This window comes from Passer domesticus, chromosome 19 (genome assembly GCF_036417665.1).
Source record: "Passer domesticus isolate bPasDom1 chromosome 19, bPasDom1.hap1, whole genome shotgun sequence".
In the NCBI taxonomy this organism is placed as follows: domain Eukaryota; kingdom Metazoa; phylum Chordata; class Aves; order Passeriformes; family Passeridae; genus Passer; species Passer domesticus.
Window position 1 is genome coordinate 9757923 of NC_087492.1, and position 24163 is coordinate 9782085.

Consider the following 24163-nt stretch of genomic DNA (forward strand, 5'->3'; position numbering starts at 1 on the left):
CTGTGATCACATACAGCTCCTCTCCCACAACCAGCATGCCCTGAAAGAAGGCAGGATTTGCAGAGGTGCCCCTCACCAGTGTGTGCTTCAGGAACTGCCAGAGCCCCTGGGGCAGGGGCACAGCCCAGGCCCAGCTCCCTGGGACCCAACTGTGCTCTGCCAGTGCAGCTCTCCCTGCTGCCAGCCCAACACTCCCTCTTGATTTTGATGAGATCAAGACTTAATTAAATAAAACTTAGTTTAATAGAGCTGAGGCATATTGACTGACTCATGTCAATGGTTCTGATGCCAGCTGCCAGTCACAGGCATAATTAGAAAATCTTGATGATGGGAATGTTCTGGGGGAAGGTCCTCTCATTCTGGCAGCTGTACAAATTCCTATCCCTGAGCTACAAGCTTCAGCACTATTGGGAAAAGGAGAGAAGGAACACATCTGTGAAGTCCTTCACCCCAGGATATTTGCTGGAGAAGGGGCACAAATGCAGGAATAGGACATTTTCAGTTTAAGTTCTCATTTAAGTGACTAAATTTTTTTTTTTTTACCCCTTCTTAAAAAAAAACCTTGTAATAATAAAAAATAAAGAAATAATAAGAAATGGTAATGAGAAGAAATTTCTTGAAATAATTTGCAATAATAGGAAAGTAATAAAATAAGAAACTGTTATAATAAGAAATTAATAACTGTAATAACAAGGAATTAATAATTATTTATTAATACAGAAATTAACCAGTCTGGGCTGAGTGACTCCCTGCAGCCATCCAGGCTGGGTAAGCAGACAAGGACCAGGAGTACTGGAGACAAGAGGCTGCCATGGACATTGGATGGGCTGGGAGCTGGGACTGTTCACCTGGAAAGAGGAAAGCCAAGGGGGTCCCTACTGCTGTCTGAGACCACCCTGCAGCAGGGTGGAGAGCAGCTGGGGCCAGGTGTCCTGCTGGTCCTTGCAGGTGACATTCAGCTTCCTACTGAAACCTGGGGGTGCACAGGACTAGAACAAGCAGTGCTGGACCAAGCTGGGGCAAGGAAAATGCAAATTAGATATTAAGAAGAAAAACATCCATGACGGAGGTCAAACAGCAGATGCAGAGGCTGTGGGATGTCTGTGGGATGAATATTCTGCACAAGGCTGGTGAAAGGCTGAGCACTGGACCTGCTGGAGGGGATTGGCCAAGGTCCCTTCCCACCCATAGCCACCCTCAATTCAATTCTACTGAACAATTTCTCATCACTCACTGCCATGTGCTTTCCCTTCTCCCTGTCAATTCAGGCTGGGGGATCCCCCCATTCTGCTCTGAGACCTCAGCTGCAGAGCTGCTTCCACCTCTGGAGACCCCAACCCAGGAGGGATGTGGAGCTGCTGCAGCAAGTGCAGAGGAGGGCACAGAGATGCTCTGAGGGCTGGAGCCCCTCTGCCCTGGAGCCAGGCTGGCAGAGCTGGGGGTGCTCACCTGGACAGGAGAAGGCTCTGGGGACAAGGGATGGAGGGACAGGTCACAGGGAATGGCTTCCCACTGCCAGAGGCAGGGATAGATGGGATGTTGGGAAGAGATTTCTCCCTGTGAGGGTGGGCAGGCCCTGGCACAGGGTGCCCAGAGCAGCTGGGGCTGCCCCATCCCTGGAGTGCTCAAGGCCAGGCTGGACAAGGCTTGACCAACCTGGGACAGTGGAAGGTGTCCCTGCCCATGGCAGGAGGATGAGATGGGATGAGATGAGATGAGATATGAGATATGAGATGAGATGAGATGAGATATGAGATGGTCTTTAAGGTCCATTATGAGCTGTGTCACACTCTGTGAAGCTGCCACTGAGGACACACAGGACCATGCTGAGCACAGGCCTGTGCTGGCCCCTCAGGGAGCCAGCAAGGGCCACAGGACCACACTGAAGGAAGAGGGGACAGGGAACAGGGCTGGATGCCTTCCCTCAAAATATTTCCAACTGAGCAGCATGAAGAACACTCCTTCTGGCTTGATTTGAGTCACAGGCCGTGTGAGGATTGCTTGGCGGCCTGGCAGGCACAGGCTGCCCAGACAATTATTTTCACATGCACAGTGTCTGTTTAAGTGACTCACCCAGATTATTTAACCATTCACAGCCAGTGACACACAGCCACGGGAAGCTGCAGCACCACAACACTGCTGGCTATGGCCAGCATCCCTTCATGCCAGTGGCACTGGGGGCAGGTGGGATGTTTCAGAGCGTGAGCCAAGCTCCCCACATCCCACAGCTCTCCCAGGATGTCCTCTCCATTCCCACTGGCACTGAGCACAGCCAGAGCAGAGATGTCCATCCCCATGGCCACGTGTGCCCACTCTCCGCCAGGAGGGAGAAGGAGTCTTGGCTCCAAGGTTGAGTCTTGCACCCCTGAGAAGCCCCAGGGCCTGCTGTGACCTGCCTGGGAGGGAGCCCAGCAGTGCAGGGAGCAGGCAGGGGTGCAGGCAGGGGCACAAACTCTTCCTCCTCCCTCTGCCAACAGCTCCTGGGGCTGTCTGACAGAGAGCAGACACAGCCCAGGCTGGTGACACTGCAGGCAGGCAGCAACAGGAAGGCAAAGGCAGGAGCAGGCAGGAGCAGGCAGGAACAGGCAGGAACAGGCAGGAGCAGGCAGGAACAGGAAGGCAAAAGCAGGCAGGAGCAGGCAGGAACAAGCAGGAGCAGACAGGAACAAGCAGGAACAAGCAGGAGCAGGCAGGAGCAGGCAGGAACAGGCAGGAGCAGACAGGATCAACAGCAAGCAGGCAGGAGCAGAAGGGAGGAACAGGCACACAGGAAGGAGAACACAGGAGCAGGCAGGAGAGCAGGCAGGTGCTGGCAGGCACAGACCTCCACCCTTCACAGGTACTGTCACTCTACCTCTCTGGACATCATGGTGACAGTGACTTTGCTTACAAGGTGCTCAGCCCTTGACTCTTTGCTGGGACTAAGAAAGTTCACCTCGGCAACCTTCAAGTCTTTACTGACAACAACCAACCAAAATCCTCAAGAAAAGTGCAATTCCAAGCTAATTCCCAGCTGAGTTACCTGGCAAAGCTGGAAGGATCTTTTTGGCAAAGAGTTAGCTCTTTCAATAAAAAAAGAATTGGGAACAGTTCTTTGAAGAAAATGAAAAAAAAAAAAAAAACAACAACCTTTCTTCTTTATCTAGGAACTTTCATTTTATGGAATGTTGGGTATTTTTTAAAGGTGAATGCAAAGAGGAAGCACAGACCTGAAAGCTCTACAAGGATCTGATCTCTGGGAGAAAATAATGAATCCTTCTGAGGAACTCTAGGGATTTGGAAGAAATATCTTCCATAGTGTTTCATGGCCTTAAAGCAACACAAATGAAATCTGTTTTAAAAGAACTAGAGATGAGATTGGCTAGAAAGGTCCTGAATGTAGGTCAGGGCAATCCCCAGTGCCAGCACAGACTGGGGGATGGATGGATGGATGGATGGATGGATGGATGGATGGATGATGGATGAATGGATGGATGATGGATGGATGGATGGATGGATGGATGGATGGATGGATGGATGGATGGATGGATGGATGATGGAGAGCAGCTCTGTGCAAAAGGACTTTCCAGCTGAAGTCCCATTTGCCAAAAGAGATTTGGGACATCAGTGACCTCTGTGCAGTCCTTCAGTTCCCGAAGGCTGACATCTATTCTTGGAAACAGAGCTCAGAGTTTCACATTGCAACTTATTGATTCAAGCTGTGGGAAACAAGAACAAAAGCATCAGATGCTGACTCAACCCTTTCCTAATTGTCTAGATTTTTTTTCAACTCTGGCTAATAAAACACTTTGCAGCAGGTATGACAGAATAGAGAACAGGCAGAGGGGAACAGGAGAGAACTGCTCCACCCCTGCTCCAAGCAGAGCCAGGCCTGTCCCATCCCTGCAGGAGCAACACAAGGAGTTTCAGCTGCCTGCCAAGCTGTAGAAACAGGTGGCAAGGCCATCCACCTGTCACTGCCAGGAGCAGGGCACAGGAGACAACCAGTACTGTCAGGAAGGAGCAGTACCCCAGGATTTTTAACTTCCTGTATGCCAGGAACAAATCCTGTTCAAGGTGCAGCAAGGAGAGACACGGCCAGGGTTCAAGGTCAGTGCAAAATGTCCCAGTTTTTACACAGGAGCAGAACAGAGATGATGCACAGAAAGATCTGAAAAGCTTGTGGGATCCCCTGGGATGAAAGGTACACCCTGAAATAACCCTCATTCATCCACCTGGATGTGTTTTGGGGTGATCCAGAAGAGATTAAATTGTAGCTTTTGACTTTTTACATCACTGAAAGGGAAGCAGGTGAGATCACAGAATCCTAGAATCACAGGGTGGTTTGGGTTGGAAGGCACCTTGGAGATCATTCCAACACCCTGCCATGGGCAGGGACACTTTCAACTAGGCTAGGTTGCTCCAAACCATGTCCAGCCAGCTTTTGGATACTTCCAGGGATGGGACATTTAAATGAGTTCCCATAACGTAGTCATAGGGAAGTAAAATCTGGTACCACCAGTGAAATTGCATTTATATAACAGCATTTGATACCAGTGGTGATGGATCCTGTTTCCCAAACTCTGGGCTCCCAGAATGATCCCCACAGGCTGCCAGGCCAGTCCAGTCACTGGGAAGGATGGGCTCTGGGGCCCCTGGCTGGACACTGGGGATTTTCCACCAATAACTGGGCTGGTAACACCAGAGTGGCCATGGGCATCCTCGTGTACCAAGCCCAGCTCAGGCTCTCCACAGCCTGCTGCTGACACAGCTGTCCTGAGCACCTTCAGGATGTTCTCATTCTGTGGTCATCTTCCTCCGACTGCTCCTGCTGCTCCAAGCTGGCCTCAGAGCTGGGACATTCCCACAGGAGGCCAATCTCAGGATGGATGGATGGATGGATGGATGGATGGATGGATGGATGGACGGATGGATGTGCTATGTGTTAACCACAGAGTCACTGAATCATCAGGATTGGGAAAGACATTCAAGATCATCAAGTCCAACCTTTGACCAAAGACCACCATGCCCACTAAACCACAGCACCACACATCCAGCTATTCACTGAACACCTCCAGGGCTGGTGACTCCACCACAGTCCTGTGACAAGACTTAACCACTCTTTCAGCGAGGAATTTTTTCCTAATATCCAATCTAAACCTCCCCTAGCACAACTTGAGGCTGTTCCCTCTTGTCCTGTCCCTTGTTCCCTGGGAGCTGAGCCTGACCCCACCTGGCTGTCCCCTCCTGTCAGGGAGTTGGGGGGAGTGAGAAGGGCCCCCCTGAGCCCCCTTTTCTCCAGACTGAGCTCCCCCAGCTGCTCCTGGTGCTCCAGACCCTTCCCCAGCTCCATTCCCATCTCTGGACACACTCCAGCCCCTCGATGTCTTTGTTACAGTGAGAGGCCCAGAACTGGACACAGGATTAGTGCCCAGCACAGATGGATGGTGCCTGCCCTGGTACCAACACTGCTGCACCAACAGCTCCTTCTTGCTGGGTGTTTATGAGGGAATCACAGTGCTCACACCAAAGGACCTTGGTTTGGTGACAACCCCAAGCAAGGGTGGCAGAGCAGAGCTGGTGCAGTGCCTTGCTCTGGTTTCTCTTTTTCCAGAGAAAGTTGGATCTCATTTTTTCCCCAATCAACACTGAAACACCAGTTTGTAAACAGTGAGGGATGAAGGAGAGCCATGTATCAATGACACAATTAGTGCCTGTACACTGGCATGAGCTTGAACCCAACTCCTCTAATGACATGGCTCCCCAAAATCTGCCCATCCTGCCTGCAGAGGCCTCGTGGAGCCTCCTGCCTCAAACTCAGCAGCAAACCCTGACCCACAGCTCATCTCCAGCATCCTCAGCCCACCACATCCCACACTGCCTTTCCAGCTCCACTGGAGCAGCTGTTGGGAAAGCAGGAGGGCACGGAGCTGTCAGGAAACAGCAAGGATCACCAGCTCAGAGCAGGGGGAGTTTGGGAGACCTTTTAATGAAAAGCAGGCAATGGCTCTGATGGAAGCCCTGGTGGAAGCACAGGATCCAGTGAGGGCTGTGGGGGTGAGGGCAGGGTCTGCACCCCCAGGATTCATCCCACCCTCAGGAGGGGCACCCAATTGAGACAGCAAAATTCATGCACGAAAAGGGCTGAGGAAGGCTGCTCCCACCTGCTGCAAACATGCCCATCTGTCAGAGCTTCTCAGCCCTGAGCATCACACCCAAAGTTGCTCTCCTGGAGCAATGAGCTGGCTGATGAGCAAACACTCCTTCCCGGTCCATGCCCTTCTTCTGTCTTCCTAGGGCTCTCCTCCAAGCCCTTCCATTCATCCTGTTAGCTCCAGGGCAGCCAACCCCTCCACTGCCTGCTCCCACTCTGCCTGGAGCCACCCACAAACCCCTGGCAGCTCCAGGATGGACACAGGGCACTTGAGATGCAGGGTTGGAGCTCACATGGACCAAAGCTGCCCCAGCCCTCCCACAGCCACTGAGGGCACAGGTACCAACTAAAGCTCCTCAGCTCTATTTTTACAACACTGACTGCACTAAGGGTCTTGTCTTCCTTAGTTCTCCCAATCGAATCCCACTTTGAATACTCCACTATTTTACTCAGAAGCAAGGTCAGTTTAATCAGTCAATAATTACCCAGCTCATTCCCTCTCTCTTTAGAATCGATGCTCTTCTACCTCCCAAACTCCCAGTGCCCACTAGGTATGCCAGAAATTATTGGAAATCAACACTAATGGCAAAGGCACCATCTTACTCAGCTCCTGGAAAACTTCCCAATCAATACCTTCAGGCAGACTGAATCCAGCAGTGCCTATTTTTGGTATCAACTGTTTAGCAACAAACTGATTTACTGCTGGAATGTTGGAATTTAATCAGCATAAGATACATCGTGTATTTCCCAAAAAAAGGGAAGTGTTTCCCTATGTTTGTGTCCTTTCTGCATTATTCTCCCACTTTCCTTTACTAATGCACCAAAATGGTTGAGAGGTTCTCCTCTTGTTTCAGCATCTCAAGAAAACTTCAGCTTGTCCTTCAGGCCACTGCTGGTGGGTTTTCTGGCACCCTGTGACTCCCAGCTCCAGTTTCTGTGACACTGGGAGAGGGTGGGAAAATATTCTCCTCACCATGCATTGTAGAGCACAGGCAAATGGAAATCCATGGCAAGTGAAACTCCAGGAGTAGGAGGTAAAGAGAAGTGGTAAGAAACACTGAGGAGTGCAGGGATGATAAAATGCTTTAAATTCATTCTGTGAGCACTTGATATCAAGGAACAAGCAGGACCATCCAGATGATTGATGTGACCTGCCCACAAAGAGTCCTTCTCCCAGGCTGTGACAAAGACATTTCATACTCCATCCAAACAATCTTTCCTCCAGGTCTGAGGAACACAAGCTAGGCTGAATTTGGGATCACAGACAAGCAATTGTAATTCTGTAGGGTTTGAAGTAGTCTCATAAACAGAGATGTCTAGAGCAGTATAATTCCTTTTTGTCCCAAACTTTAATCACAGGATCATGGACTCACAGGGTGGTTTGGGTTGGAAGTGACCTTCAAAGATCATCTACCACAACCCCCTGCTGTGGGCAGTGACACCTTCCACTGGACCAGGTTGCTCCAAGTCTGGTCCAATCTGGCCTTGAACACTTCCAGGTTGGATGGGGCAACCACAGCTGCTCTGGGCACCCTGTGCCAGCCCCTCTGGGTCTGACATTTTCTCCCCATGTCCAACCTGATTCCACCCTCAGTTCAACATCTTTGTCCTGTGCTGGGACCCCGGAGCTGCAGGCAGCTCCAGGGTGTCTCAGGAGAGCAGAGCAGAGGGGGAACATCCCCTGCTCCCCTGCTGCCCTCACTGCTGAGGGCGAGCCCAGGAGACACTTGGCTTTTTGTGCTGCCAGTGCCCATGGCTAGGTCAAGTCCCATTTGTCACTGCCCAGAATCCTCCAGTCCTTCTCTGCATCCATCATCCATCATGCATCCATCCATCATGCATCCATCATGCATCCATCCATCATCCATCATCCATCCATCCATCCATCCATCCATCCATCCATCCATCCATCCATCCATCATTTGTCCATTCATCCATCCATCCATCCATCCATCCATCCATCATCCATCCATCCCTCCATCCATCCATCCATCCATCCATCCATCCATCCATCCATCCATCCATCATCCATCCATCTCTCATCCATCCATCTCTCATCCATCCATCTCTCATCCATCCATCCATCCATCCATCCATCCATCCATCCATCCATCCATCCATCCATCTCTCATCCATCCATCCATCCATCCATCCATCCATCCATCCATCCATCCATCCATCTCTCATCCATCCATCCATCCATCCATCCATCCATCCATCCATCCATCCATCCATCCATCCATCCATCCCCAGCCTATCCTGGCACTGGTGATTGCCCCACCCCTGAAGCAGGACCTTTTTTTTGACCCAGTTCAACTCCATGAGGCTCTCATGCCTTTGGCACTTTATTCCTGTACTGCAGTATCCTGAGGCACTTCACCCATCCCTCCCCAGCTCCTAGGACACAGCACAGCTCTTCCCAAAATCAGACAGAGCCCAAATGCTGGATTAAAATGTTCCAGATGTGAGTCTGTGCCCATGAGGGGCCCCACGACTGAGCATCCCAAAGGATGGGGCAGAAGGAGGGACTGAGGAGGGACTGAGGAGGGAGGAAAGTCCTTCACCCCTGCACAAGGTGACACTCAGTGAGCCCACTTGGACAGAGACACAGGGCTCTGTGCAGAAAGGAGCCAGCTGGGGGATTGTGGAAAGGTTATTTTTAGAGTTGCATATTTCCATGATAAAGAGCAAGTATTACCTCTGGCTGAAAACTTTTTATAGCACTGGCAGAAAAAACTGACCAGAAGTAGTCCTACCTCCCAGAGCTTCAGCTGGGAGCGCCCTTGAGATGCTGCAGTTGGTACCCAAAGCAGTGAGTGTGAAATAAAGACTCAAAATGCACCCACAGACATCTGAACATGCCAAATCCAGATTTTTTTTCCCTTAAAAAACAAAAAACAAAACAAACAAAAAAAACCCCAAAAGCAAACAAAAACAAAACAAAAAAACCCCAACAAAAAAACCACCAAAACTAAAACCAACCAAAAAAACCAACCAAAAAAAAAACAAAAAAGAAACCCCCACAAAACAAAAAAAAAACCCAAAACAAACAAACAAACAAAACCCCAAACCAAACCAAAACAAAAATGAGCATTATTTATGTTTTTAAACACTAACTAAATGCAGGGAACTGTGTTATTTAATTCAAACTGTCAGGTCGCGGCGAGGACAACACACAGGCAGGTCACAGTAGCTAGGAAGGGCTTTAAGGACATCCTGCAGCCACTGTCACCTGCAGTCAGCTGCAGCCATCATCCCTGCATAGTGGTTGTCTGGCAGCTTCTTCAGACTCCACTAATTCAAGGAAACGGGACAGCCCAAAATTCCAAGTTGGAAGGAAGGTATAACCCACAGGTTCCCCTGTGAATTTGAGATCCAAATGGCTCATTCTCAGGGAAAGGTCAAAAAGGAGAAAAGTCCACCCCACAGTGCTGGGCACTTGTTCAAGGATCTTTTCATACAGCCATGCTCTTGCAGGGTGGTTTGGGTTGGAAGGGACCTGAAAGCTCATCTCATTGCAATCCCCCGCCATGGCAGGGACACCTCCCCTAGCCCAGGCTGCTCCAAGCCCCATCCAACCTGGCCCTGAGCATTTCCAAGGACGGGGCAGCCACAACTGCTCTGGGCAATCTGTGTCAGGGCCTCACCACCCTCATGGTACAACATTTCCTCCTTATGTCCAGCCCAAAAATTTCTGCAGACAACAGCAGCAGCAAGGCAGGGCTCGATCCATCCATCCCCAGCTCCAAACACAGGAGTGAGCCAGCTCTGAGCCTGCATGTGAGTTACACGTGCTGGGCCTCTTCCATGAGCCCCATCCCAAGGCTGACTCACTGCCTCCATCTTTGTTAATTCACCAAAATCAGAAACAACCCACTCCTGATGCAGCTCTGGAGCAAAGGAACACCCCTGCCACAGCCTGGGCACCTCCCTCCCCCCGCAGACTGAACAAGTGGCAGCCTCTGAGCAGACCCCCAGCACACAGCTCTGCCCAGAACCTCCCCGTGCACAGAGCCTGCACCCTCCAGGTGCTGCCTGGGGGCTGTGTGCCATGGGAATCACATGCCATGGGGGCTGTGTGCCATGGGAAATGTGTGCTGTGGGAGCTGTGTGCCAGAGGAGCTGTGTGCCATGGGAAATGTGTGCCAGGGAAGCTGTGTGCCATGGGAATCACATGCCATGGGGGCTGTGTGCCATGGGAGCTGCAGAAGCCATGTGCTGTGGGAGCTGCAGGAGCTGCACGTTTTGGGTGCTGTGTGCTGGAGGAGCTGTGTGGGGTGGGAGCTGCCTGCCTTGGGAGCTGTGTGGGAACTGTGTGCCGTGGCAGTAATGTGCTGTAGGAGCTGTGTGCCATGGGAACTGTGTGCCATGGGAGCTGTGTGCCATGGCAGTAATGTGCTGGGGGAGCTGTGTGCCATGAGAACTGTGTGCCATGGGAGCTGTGTGCCACAGGAGCTGTGTGCCATGTGAGCTTCCAGTGCTCTGGAGGTGTGTGGGAGCTGCCCACTGTGCTGCCCACTGCAGCCCTGGCAGAGCCCAGCAGTGCCCAGCAAGCCTGGCATGCCCAGCAGTGCCCAGCATGCCCAGCACAGCCCTGGCAGTGCCCGGCAGTGCCCAGCACAGCCCTGGCAGTGCCCGGCAGTGCCCAGCACAGCCCTGGCAGTGCCCAGCACGCCCAGCACAGCCCTGGCAGTGCCCGGCAGTGCCCAGCACAGCCCTGGCAGTGCCCAGCACGCCCAGCACAGCCCTGGCAGTGCCCGGCAGTGCCCAGCACAGCCCTGGCAGTGCCCAGCACGCCCAGCACAGCCCTGGCAGTGCCCGGCAGTGCCCAGCACAGCCCTGGCAGTGCCCAGCACGCCCAGCACAGCCCTGGCAGTGCCCAGCACGCCCAGCACAGCCCTGGCAGTGCCCGGCAGTGCCCAGCACGCCCAGCACAGCCCTGGCAGTGCCCGGCAGTGCAGACGTGCTCCCTGGCACGCTGGCTGCAGCTCCCACTCCTCCCAGCCCGGCGTCAGCGGCAGCGTCACTGCTGTGTCACCAGCGCCTCTCCCAGCGCTCAGGAATTCACTGCAGGGGAAATCTCCGTCCAAGGAGGAGGGAAAGGGAATCCCAACAGCCAGTGCACCACCCAACCTTGCTTTCTGCCCGCTTCCCCAGCCCAGTTTCCCCCAGTGTCCTTGCTCCTGGCAGGGCAGGTGACCTCTGACAGAGGGAGGGAGGAGGGAGAAAACCCCAACACATCTTTAACAAGAAAGATGAAACCACACAACTGGAATGAACAGAAAATAACAGAGATGCTACAAATTCCTGCAGAACAATGCAGGGGTGTGCTTGGGCTGGATGGGAGTGGAGGGAACAGGATGGATGTGGGTCTGGCACTGCACAGAACAACTGCCAAGGACTCACTCACCCTGTCAAACTCTCTCACAGGCAATATTTTTGTGTGCTGTCTCCTGGTGTTCCCCATGCTTCCCCCTCGGCCCCTACTCTCCCACTCTCTCCTGGCCTCACATCCCTGCAGCTCCCCCCGAGCCCTCCTCCCCCTCTTATGTTGGATCCCCTTGCTGTCTGTCTCCTTTAATTATGGCTCCATCTTCACACTCTGGAATTCGCTCTCTGCTAATTCATTCTCCAGATTCCTTCCTTTGCCAGGGTTTGCCTTTCCCATTCCCTCCAATCCTGGGTTCAGTTTTAGGCACTTCATAACCAGAAAGACATCAAAGAGCTGGGGAAGGGTCTGGAGCACCAGGAGGGGCTGAGGGAGCTGGGGGGCTCAGACTGGAGAAAAGGAGGCTCAGGAGGGACCTTCTTGCTTTCCACAACTCCCTGACAGGAGCGTGGAGCCAGGTGAGGGTCAGGCTCTGCTCCCAGGAAACAAGGACAAGACAAGAGGAAATGGCCTTAAGCTGTGCCAGGGGAGATTTAGGGTGGATATTGGGGAATATTTGTTCCTAAAAGGCCTGTCAAGCCCTGGCACAGCTGCCCAGGACAGTGATGGAGCCGTTATCCCTGGATGGGTTTAACACACATGTGGATGTGGCACTTGGGGACATGGGTTAGTGATGGGCCTTGGCAGTGCTGGGGGAATGGTAGAACTTAATGATCTTGGAAGTTTGGTTTTCCAACAATAATGAATCCATGATTCCAACCCCCAGACATCAGCATCCCCAACAATCACAGCAGCTCCCCCTCCTCCTCCCCAGTTTGCAGGAAGGGACATCCTTCACTCTGCAGGGTGGTGATTCTACCCTTTAGAGAACAAGATTTATATTCTCTGGGGAAATCTTTGGGGAAATCTTGCCCTGGGGTATCTTCCAACTGTATCTGGCTATATCCAGGGTATTCTGTACCCCACACCCAGTGTATCCTGGTCCTCCTCACCATCCCCCAAGAGAGAGAGGCTTTCCCCAACCTCCTTTTTGCAAGTTATCCTTTCCCACATCTGCAATGCCTCAAAGCAAGGTGTGCAGGGAAGGAAAAGCACACAGGAAAATGTGCTTTGTGCACACTTTCTGGTTTTATCATCAGGTTTTATGGCAGGATGTAGCAGCCAGGCACTTGTGGGTATATCTCAACCATGCTACCAAGCTGCACAGAGGGAGCAGATGATTAAAGAGCCAGGGTGGGATAGGAACAAAATGATGTGTGAGTCCCATTGTGGGGGTCAATCCTGGGGCAAGTTCCACTCAGTGCTTTCATTGAGAGCTTACAGACTGAGGAAAACCCCCCACCAGCTGGAGGGGTGGCACAGGAGAGCTGTGCTGGCTCCACATATCTGACCTAAAGGCACACTTGATTAATTACAAATCCAGGCTAAAGTCAATTACAGACACACTGGAGAAGGACAAGTCTCAGCTGGTTCTTGGGGATAACAAAATTCTAACAGTCAAATACAATTCCAGAACCTTGTACCTGCTCACACACTGGGAGGAGGTTCCAGGAAGGCTGCAGCCAATGGCAGGATGGGATGTGTGGGGATCAAAGGCATTTTTTTAACTTGCAAAAAATCAAAGCTGAGCAGGAGTCAGGCAGACTGAGCCTCCCCAAGGTCAATGCAGCACCATGCTGAGGACAGGCAGAGCAGGCAGATGGGGTCTGCAACCCCAGCCCTAACACAACCCTGAGTCCCCCACAGGGCTTCCACATTGACAGGGATGTACCAGCAGAAAATCAAGTGCAAGAGTGGCTGGAAAGCAGGATTTAACCCAGGGGAGGTCCAGAGATTCTGCCTGATTGCTGCACGTGGGTGCTGCCCATACACAGCAGCCTCAACCCCACCTCATGCCAGCAGATCTGCTAAATCCAATTTTTGAGAAGTTGGTGATCACTAAAGCTTGGCTTGCCAGCTTCTTGCAGCCTGTGGTTGTTGAATCTCCTCCTTCTGGGATGAGGGAAGCTCAGAATTCCAGTTCCAGGCTCAGGGATGCCACAGGACTGCCAGCCTGGCACTGGGACAGGACCTGCTCCAGGTACCACACCAGGCTGCAATGGTCTGGAGTGACACGTTCTGGTTTCCACCTCAGGAACTAAAAATGCTCTCTGAACATCTGAGAACCACACATTAACTACTGATGGACAGGGTCCACTTGCTAGTCAAGGTCTGTGTTCTCAAGCAGCCACCTCTGACCCAAAGTTCACACTCTCTGGACCAAAGCAGGCACCAAATCTGCACTTGGCTTGTCAGGAATCTCCAATGACTGAGGCCTCACCTCTTTCAAGGGGAACACATCACTCCAGGCCTTTGGCAGGGCAGGATTTCAGTCTGTCCTGCTTTTGGCCTCCCACAGCCTGCAGGGCTGGAGCAGAGGTGTGTGCCAACACCAACCAGCCTGTGGTTGTGCAAGGAAAGGGGTTTACCACCATGGTGACTGAGCACAGGTCACACAGAGACACTGTGGAGTCTCCACACCTGGGGACAGTCACACAGCACCTGGACACAGCCCTGGGAGTCCTGCTCCAGGTGACCCAGCTTGGCCCAGGTGATCTCCAAAGGTCACTTCCCACTTCAACCAACCTGCTTCTGTACAAATAAGGAGCTGCAGTGCCTTGTGATCCACCAGACCAGATGGAAGATGCTGCTGTGCTGTTTTGGGGTGTCCCAGGAGGTCACATGGCTGCAGAACATCACCTGTGCCATGCAGCCCTCCCAAAAGGGCTGGAGACAGAGGGCTAAGGGCACAGCCTGCACCTCTGCTGACACACAGGGACATTCCTCACTGGGACACGGGCTGAAGCAGCTGAGAGGAGACCCAGCAAAGCAAGGAGATGGCATTAACAGTAAAAGTTGTTCAAGAACGAGAGAAAATGCCTTACAGAGATCCCACAGACATGATTGTTACAGTCTGCTCTCACCGTACAGGGAGGAAACGCTGGAAACTGAAGAGCTGCTCAGTGGCCATCAGGTGCTTTCATCAAAACCTTGAACTCCTGGAGCCCCTCCTTTGTCAAACTCAATGTACCACGTCCAGAGGTAGGCAGAAGCAGGACACACACCCAGCTCAAGGCACAGGAGGGCCAGGCAGCACTGTGACCTCCAGGACCACGAAGTCCAGCCATCCCCCACCCCCAGCTGCCTTTCTCTCTGAACTGCCTGCCTATCCTGTCCAGGTCCTGCAGCACAGGATGCTCTTAACCTCTTAATCTCCCTCCCCAGACACACCACAAGGACCAAGGAGCAAGCAGGAATAAAGAGCATCAAAGAGGCAAAGCCCACCACTGGAGCAGTGCTGCTGCTGTGGCCAGAAGGCTCTGAGAAGGTGAATCTCCATCAGGATTTTGTGCAGAAAATCCCAGCCTTTCACACTGAAGACACCATATCAGGCAATAAGAGTTCAGGCTGGTGCTGTGTAGCCATGATATTTTAGTGAAAAATCCTCTGCTAGGATTTTTCCTGTCCTGAGGAGCTGAGAGCCTCAGGAAAGAAATGTAAACAATAACTATCTGCTGCTGTGGAGTGCCACAGGTGAATCTTCCATTGGTCCATGTGGATTGTTTTCAATCAGTGACCAATCACAGCCACCTGTGCCAAGGCTGTGAGCAGTCACAGGATTTTATTAATTCCTATTCTATTCTTGTTTTAATAACCTTCTGATCTTCTTCTCTCTGTTCTTTTAGTATAGTTTTAATGTAGTATTTTAATATAATATATAACATAATAAATCAGCCTTCTGATCAAAATGGAGTCAAGCCTCGTGTCCTCGCACAAAGGGAACCTAAACAAGAGTGCTGCCTTCCAGCAGGACTGCACACACACTGGCCACAGAGCTGCTTCCCTCTGGCACAACCAGCATCCCACTAGGGACAGGCCCATTTCCTCCCACCATTTATTATTACATACTAGGAACCTGCAAGGATTGAACAGCTCATTCCAAAGCTCTTTTTAGTTGTTTCAGGATCTCCCACTTGCCAAGGCAAGGTGGGAACTTCTGCCCTCAGGCTGTGGAAGATGCCCTGTGACAGAGGAAGCCCCCAAACTACACAGAGAGATAAAGGCCAGGACCCTTCCCCAGCCCCAGAGCTTTCCCCAGACTGACCCAGGTGACAGGCTGGCCAGCAAGGGTGACAGCTCTGCAGCAGATTTCATCCTCTGCCTCCCCAGGGCTGGCTCTGATGACACTTTTAACGAGGGGCCCCATGTCCCTGGCACAGCACAGGGCACTGCTCCCCTGCACACACAGCAGCACTCTGTCAGCACCGAGGCCCAGCTCTGCCTGCTCCATCCTGACATTTCAGTAGCTCTGTGGGAGCTATTTTGGGCTCTGCCAAGGGCAGAGCTCTGACACAGGCAGCTAGAGAAGGGGGAGGCAGTGGGGATGAAGGAGGAGAAGGCTCCCAGACAAACAGCATCAGCACCCACGTCGTGGAGCCCCACACTGGCCACACAGTGCTGAGTGCAGGGTGGGTCTGCTCCCAGCCTGGGCAGCTGGGAAACTCCACAGAGCTGTCCTGGAGGAGGACATGGGACCACCCCACCCAGGGAAAGCTGAGCTGCCCAGCCCCTTCCACCACCTCCAGACACAGCAGGACCTGCACATCCCAGCTGGGACAGGCAGAGGGGGAGCAGTGCCAGAGCAGAGCTCAGCAGAGCACCAGGAGCTGCACAGCACCTCAGGCAATCACAGAATCAGGTGATGCAGAGGTGATCCAGCCCAACCCACTGCCACGGGCAGGGACACCTCCTGCTGTCCCAGGCTGCCCCATCCAGCCTGGCCTGGACAATTCCAGGGATGGGGCAGCCCCAGCTCCTCTGGGCAACCTCTGCCAGGGCCTCACCTCCCTCACAGGTAAGAATTTCTTCTTAATATCTAATCTAATCTAATCTAATCTGCCCTCTTTTAGATTAACACTGTTCTCCCTTGTCCTGTCACTATATGCATGTAAAATGTCACTCTCTCTTTTTTTAAGCCCCCTTTAGGCTGGAAGGGGCTCTAGGATCTCCCCAGAGCCTTCTCATCTCCAGGCTGAACACCCCCAGCTCTCCCAGCCTGTCTCCAGAGCAGAAGGGCTCCAGTTCTTTGATTATTCCACATTTCCCCATAGAGGAGCAGGTCAGAGGGCACATCTGACCACAGGAACATCTCACCACCAGGAACACCTGACCAGGAACTGAGCCCAGAACAGCTCAGGGCAGAGGGGCAGCCAGCGTGGGGCTGTCCTCTTCAGCCCTGCTGGGTACAACTTTGCCTGCATGCAAAGCAGGAAGGGATTTTCAATTTACATTCACCCTGCAATGTTAATTAGGAGCTCCAGACATGCATAAGGAAGGAAGATTTCCCAAGTTCCAGGTCCCACCAAGCCATAATTGCTGCACAAAACTCCAGGTGGGGCTTGAGACAAACCTGGACACTTCAGAACCTGGTCCCTTCAGGGACACAAAGGTGGTCTCCTACTGTACTGGAAATTGGAAATAGGAATACCAGTGCTGGGGGATCATGGGATTATGGTCCTCCTGCTAGTGATGGAGCAAGGCAGCAGCAGCACTCCCCACAGCTGAGATGCCAGAGCAGCTGACTGCAGGAAGCCCCACCAGGGACTCAGAAAAGCCTGTTCACATCACAAGGATTTGGATTTTTCACATGAAAAATTACTTCAATCACAAAAATATGGAAATTTTTTTTTCCATTTTTCTGCTGCTGATGGGAAATCATTCCCAGCTGCTCCATCCACATCAATGACCACCTTCCCACCAGGGCTGGGTTCAGAGGCTGCTCCCAAGGGGAAGCCCTTCATTAGCAAAGTTAATGACTAGTTTCTTCACTTGAGGCTGCTGGAAAAAGCAGCTCAGAGCTTCTCTAGTGTGAGGCCAGAAGCTCCCCAGGCCTTGGGGCTGTGTCCAGCACCCTGCTCAGACCTGGAAATGGAGCTGCAATGGCAAACACTGACAAGCCCAATGTTTGCTGCAATGGCAAACACTGACAAGCATTTTTTTAATGTAAAACTGAACAGGGCAAACAAAAAAGAACAAGACAAAGGGTTGAAATGTCACTTCATTTTCTTTTCAATTAAGAGCAAATGTTACACATCCTTCCCCAGCTAAATCTTGAGAGCAGCTCCCTTTGCTGTGGCTCCACCACTGCAGAAGAGGAACAGCAGGAACTAAGCAGGATCTTCTTAAAATTCAGAAGAAAATAAGGTGGGTGATGTTCTGCCTACATTCTCCAACTTGCTTTCCCACCAGGCTGCTTTCCTGTAGCACCAGAAGCTATTAAAAGCCCTTGCAGTAGTCTCAAGAGCACAGAATTATCTCCCAGATTGGGAGCTCCAGATTCCTTTTGGTCATGGTGAGATATATAATCCACACATGGTGCCATTACCCACTCTAAGCACTGTCTCTGCAAGAACCCAGATGGATGCCAAGAATAAGGCACTTCTTATAGCTGAGGCCTTTTTAAGAGATGTTAACATGCCTTGCATAAACGTGTCCTACTTTCTGACTTGGGCTGAACACACATGAGTCACTCAGCTGCATCCTCCCAAAAGCCCACACCTGTACAGAAAAATCCCACCTCCTCTCTCACACACCCAACCTGATCAGGAAGTGGTGTCAAAGGCAGGAACGTGGTGGTTTTATCATCATGATTCAAAACTTTTAAGCCCTCAATGGAAATAAATGTTACTCCACATCATCACCCGCCTTCCACCAGCAGCACAGGAGGTGCTTTTACATCTGAGCTCAGGACAGACCTGGTCCTGAAAACAAGGCATCAGCATGAGGTTTGAATTGCATTTCATCACAAAACAGTCTGGGGTGCCAAGAAGGGACACAGGCTTGGTGCTCCTTCCCAGTGGAGGCACAATGGGGACAACGTTCTCTGCCACACAGGGACAAGGCTTTGCTCCTCAGAGAGCAGATGGAGCAGCTGACTGATGGCTCTGCTGCTCCTCCCACAAAAAAGTAGCCTTTCAAGTCTTGACACTGCCACCTCTCCTCAAAACCTTCTCACCAGGCTACAAAGGACAAGAAAGGAAAGGGCTGAGGTCACTCCAGCCGTGGTTTTTCACCAGGGCTTTGGCCGACAGAACTTTGGAGCTTCAGCCTTGTTTCTCCAACAAAAAGCTTCAAAGAGAACACCTGTCAGTCTGAGAACAGCAGCTCCCTGCAGCTGAGAAGAGCAGGCAGCATCACAGCTTGTTCAACAAGCCCAAGGCAAAGGCAGCACAGAAAAACCCTTTCCAGCCAGTCTGCCCTGCTCTGCTTTCAATCCAGAAACTTTTCAGGAGAAACCTGTGGGTTTCTATCCCCTGACTAACTGAAGTGACCACAGATACAAACTGCACTGTCTTCTCATCTCTGCTTTTTTGCTCTAGATAAATGCTAATGCACCTATGCTGCCTGAGCTGCCCTCAGATCTCCAGAGACTCCTCAGGGTCAGCTCCTTCTTGAACCCAGGGGCTCTTCACCTGAGGTTAAGGTCCTCCTTCTCCTGAGCCTTCGTATGACCAACATTTTAAGGCAACACTTAATTTAAGAGACTATAAAGACCAATAATTGTTGGTATTGGAAACAGTGAACTGGAAACCCTTTGACACACCCTGTCCACCTGTAATATCCAACTGATTATCACAAGTTTTGAAATATTGACACAACTCAAAAACTTTTCACACTGCAATAAAAAGCCAAACAGTGTTGAAACTATTGCCCCCAGGCAGGGAATGAGGGATGGTTTCATGTCATGGCACTACAGAAAGGCTGGAACTGACACAGGCTCACTCTGGTATGTGGCAAGGTCAGGATTTGGTTATTTTCCATCAGAACTTTCCCTTGAAGCTGCTCCCTTCATGGCTGCGGTTTGAAGGGCAGAGGAACAAGTTTCAAATCTGGTACCAGGTCAGATGGGACCTGGAGCACCCTGGGATAGTGGAAGGTGTCCCTTCCCATGGCAGGGGTGGAACAAGATGAGCTTTTAAGGTCCCTTTCAACCCAAACCAGTCTGTGATATAATGATTCTGTGATTCCCAGCACTTTTGACCAGACCCGAGAGGAAAAGGCTTCCACCAGGTTCCGACTGGGACCATGGAGGTGACAGCTACAGGAAACCAAAAAAGCAGCCCTTGGGTTATGGGAAATGGCACAAACACACCCTCAAAGGCTGAGCTGGAGATGGTGCCCATCAAAACAGACCAAAACAGCACCAAGGGCATTTCCCAGACCAGCACAACCATGGACCCAGAGTGGTCTGGATTGGAAGTGACCATAAAAGCTCCTCTTGTTCCACCCCCTGCCATGGGCAGGGACACCTTCCACTATCCCAGGCTGCTCCAAACCCCATCCAACCTGGCCTTGGGCACCTGCAGGGATGGGGCAGCCACAGCTGCTCTGGGCACCCTGTGCCAGGGCCTGCCCACCCTCACAGGAAGAATTTCTCTCCAGTATCTGAAGTGCTGTTACCTGAGGGCCACTTCCAGCCCTGACCACCCCTGGCAGTCACCAGAACAATGATGGCTCACTCTCCTTATTGGAAGTGCACAGGGAAGTGGTTCATAGGAGGCTGCTAATAAAGAATATCTGCACAAGATGGTCTTCAGCTGCACACACATCAGTATTTACAGATCACAAGCCAAGTCCTGACCTGCTGGATTCTATACCACTTGATTAATTATTTACCACAAAGCTAATTAATCATCCATTAATTCTTGGTGAACTCTTCTAGCAGTAGAGCACATTCATGGAGTGACTCAATAAATGCTTCCACCATTTAGAGCTCCATATGATTAAGAAGAAAAATCTTCTGTGAGAGAGCCCCAGACATCAGAGAGGCCACATCCCAGTTGCATTTCACCTTTTTTACTGGGCAATTCTTTGGCCTTGACCTGATCCTGTTATCCATGCCATGATGCTCTGTGCTTCTCCAGAAAGCACTTTTTTTTTTAGTTACATCCAAAGCAACTCTTTGATTTGCATTTTTGGTAATAAACTGACAACTAGATTAGGAAAACACAGTTCTGCTCCACCTCTGTGGGGCCTAGAAACTCATTAACAGGGCTGAGAGATAACATGCTTAAACCTATTAAGCAGGCTCTACTGGCATTAGAAACAATTTCAAGATTTGTTGCCTGGTCCCAAAAAACATTTCTCTCTGACAGACCCCAGGGACTGAGGCAGGATCAGAGGAAAGGGCTCTGGGGACACAGCAGGAGACATGTCACCTCAAGGGAAGTGACAGGGCCATTATCAAGCCCCACTCTCCTTTGAGAGTGTTTGGCCCTGGTGCTGCCCAGCCAGAGCCTTCGTAGCCATCCTGCCCAAAACATCAGTAATTCATCCCATTTTCCCAGCCACAGAATCAGAGAATGAATTAGGCTGGAAAAGCCCTCTGAGATGATGAAGTCCAGCCACTCCCCCAGCAATGCCAAGGCCACTACTACTAACCTATGTCCACAAGTGCCACATCCTCACATCAGTTAAATCCACCCAGGACTGGGGGCTCCAGCACTGCCCTGCACAGCCTGTGCCAAGGCTGGACCACCCTTTCCACAATGAAATGTTCCTCAATAGCCAATCCAAATATCCCCTAGTGCAACCTGAGGCTGTTTCCTCTTGTCCTGTCCCTTGTTCCCTGGGAGCAGAGCCCAGCTCCCAGCTGGCTGTCCCCTCCTGTCAGGGAGTTGTGGGGAGTGAGAAGCTCCCTCCTGAGCCATGGCCTGTCACTGTCACTAACACAGTGCAGACTGAAGTGACAGCCTAATCTCTTTGTCCCTATCAGCCAGCATCTGTAAACATCTCCCATTCAGGCTGCTCCAACCCAAACCCCATCTCTCCTCTCAGCCACAAGTCAGGGTTTTTGGTAACACCTCCCCAGCCCACGTGTCCTCATGTCACTGTCTCCAGAGGAGACTGGTCCAAGCACAGCACATCATCTCCAACTGGAGGGGAACTGGAGCGTGTTAACGGCATGACACGTCCCTGAAAGGGCAGCCCAGCACTCCACTGATGCAGGAATTGCATCCACAAGCCAGTTACATTAGGCAGAAGGTCTCAGGTGTGAGAAAAATCATTCAGCATCACCACACCCCATGAATCCAGCCCCATCCCCAGGCCAGGATATCCCTTTTGGGGCAGCCTCAGAGGCTGAGTGCCCCAGCTGAGCAAGGGGGTGTCCAGGGTGTGGGCAGCCCTGGGGTGCAGGCTCAGGGCTCCATCCCACCCTGTGCTCATGGAGCTCTGCAGCATCTGCAACACGCACTGGTGAGCACCCCTGGATCACAGGCAGGGGATCCCAGCTCTGATAATTCAGCAGCAAATTGCCAGGGAAGAAGCCAAGCGACACATCAGGGAGAGTTTTTTCTCCTACTGAATGATCTCCAGCTCATAAGCAGCAGTGTCCCATTGGAATGGCAGCACTTTTCCATGATATTTCACTCTCCACTTGCTCCCCATATCTATTATTTACACCTGCCTTCTAAATTCACTTGGAAATACCTCAGGGCCTTTCCCACAGCTCTGCTCCAGTTGAAGGACCAAAATCCAGGACTAGAACTCACAGAATCACCACCCAAGAAGGGGGGGCTGCTGGTTGGTGCTGTGGTAGGCACCCCAGTGACGGGGGCCACACAAACTGTGGGTCCCTTCCCTCCAGCCAGCACCACCCAAGTGGGTCAGCACAGCAGGGATGCAGGAGCCACAGCCCAGCCATGCAGACAGCAGCTCTGTCCTGGGACTGGCTATCTGACAGGCTAAATCTTCCCCTGGAGAACCGGGAGGCGCTCTGCTCCTGATGGCTCAGTGTGCAAGGGGGAACTGGTAACAAGAGCTGACCCCAAGGTCTGTGCTAGGACCAGGATTAGTTGATACAGGGACCAGAACTAGTTCAGACCTCCATCAGGACACAGGCTGTGTCCTGATCAAGGAACATTCTGATCAGGCATCAAGGAACCCCCAGCAAGTTTGTGAATGGTACTGAGCTGAGTGGTGGGGAAGGGAAGGGAAGGGAAGGGAAGGGAAGGGAAGGGAAGGGAAGGGAAGGGAAGGGAAGGGAAGGGAAGGGAAGGGAAGGGAAGGGAAGGGAAGGGAAGGGAAGGGAAGGGAAGGGAAGGGAAGGGAAGGGAAGGGAAGGGAAGGGAAGGGAAGGGAAGGGAAGGGAAGGGAAGGGAAGGGAAGGGAAGGGAAGGGAAGGGAAGGGAAGGGAAGGGAAGGGAAGGGAAGGGAAGGGAAGGGAAGGGATCCAGAGGGACCTGGACAGGCTGGAGCAGTTGGTCCATGGGAACTCCATGAGGTTCAACCAGGCCTGACAACATCATGGATCTGGATTAGGACAATCCCTGGTGCCAGCAAAGACTAGGGGATGGGTAGGCATAGATGGATAGAGAGGGATGGGTGGATGGATGGATGGATGGATGGATGGATGGATGGATGGATGGATGGATGGATCCATGGATGGATCTATGGATGGATGATGGAGAGCAGCTCTGTGCAGAAGGACTTTCTAGCTGAAGTCCCATTTGCCAAAAGAGATTTGGGACATCAGTGACCTCTGTGCAGTCCTTCAGTTCCCAAAGGCTGACATTTATTCTTGGAAACAGGAGCTCAGAGTTTCACATTGCAACTTATTGATTCAAGCTGTGGGAAACAAGAACAAAAGCATCAGATGCTGACTCAACCCTTTCCTAATTGTCTAGAATTTTTTTCAACTCTAGCCAATAAAACACTTTGCAGCAGGTATGACAGAAGAGGCAAGGATGCAGAAGGATGGATGGAGGAATGGAGGGCATCCTGTGGTAGCTAAAAGAGGAGAAATTTAGATTACATATTAGGAAGAAATTCTTCCCAGTGAGGGTGCTGAGGCCCTGGCACAGGGTGCCCAGAGAAACTGTGGCTGCTCCTGGATCCCTGGAAGTGTCCAAGGCCAGGCTGGACAGAGCTTGGAGCAGCCTGGGACAGTGGAAGGTGTCCCTGCCACGGCAGGAGTGGAACAAGATTAGCCCTTAAGTCCCTTCCAACCCAAACCATTCTGCAAATCCATCATTTCATGAACTTCCAAACCCAGTCCTGTGGGAGCTACTGGCACTTGCAGCAGGGGAGCTGCAGGGGTGTTCTCTGGGAGAGGTCCCTCACCAGGAGCTGCCCATTTGCAGGGCACAGCCAGTGCCAAAGGGCTGCAGAACAGTCTGGACAAGCTGAGACCATCACTGACAGCGCCTCAGAAAAAGGCTTCAAACAATGTCCACCAGCAGCTGTGAGCAAGACATGAGAACATGTGAGAGGAAAAGCCCTGCAGACCCTGGGGCCAGTGCAGAAGGAGAGGCTGGAGGTGCTCCAGGCACCAGAGCATGATGAAAACCATGATGAGGCAGGATGTTCCCCTGCAGGCATGGAGGACACCATGCTAGAGCATGTGAATGTGTCCATAAGGAAGCTGTGACTTCACAGAGAGCCTAAGCTGGAGCAGGCTCTCTCTGTTTGTAGACTGAAGCTCTGACTGTGGCCCTAACACCCAGAGCCACTGCCCCTCTCACCATCCCAGTCCTTGCCATTCAAGACCTTCAAAGTACCCACACAAGCTGCTATTCACCCCAAACTCTCTGAGCAAAGAG

General features: G+C 51.8%; 1 protein-coding gene across 1 annotated transcript in view; it reads right to left on the reverse strand.

The window, feature by feature from the left end:
- Positions 1 to 24163, reverse strand: part of STX1A (syntaxin 1A) — a 72653-nt gene that overhangs the window by 18060 nt on the left and 30430 nt on the right. The gene's annotated exons all lie outside the window — the stretch shown is intronic.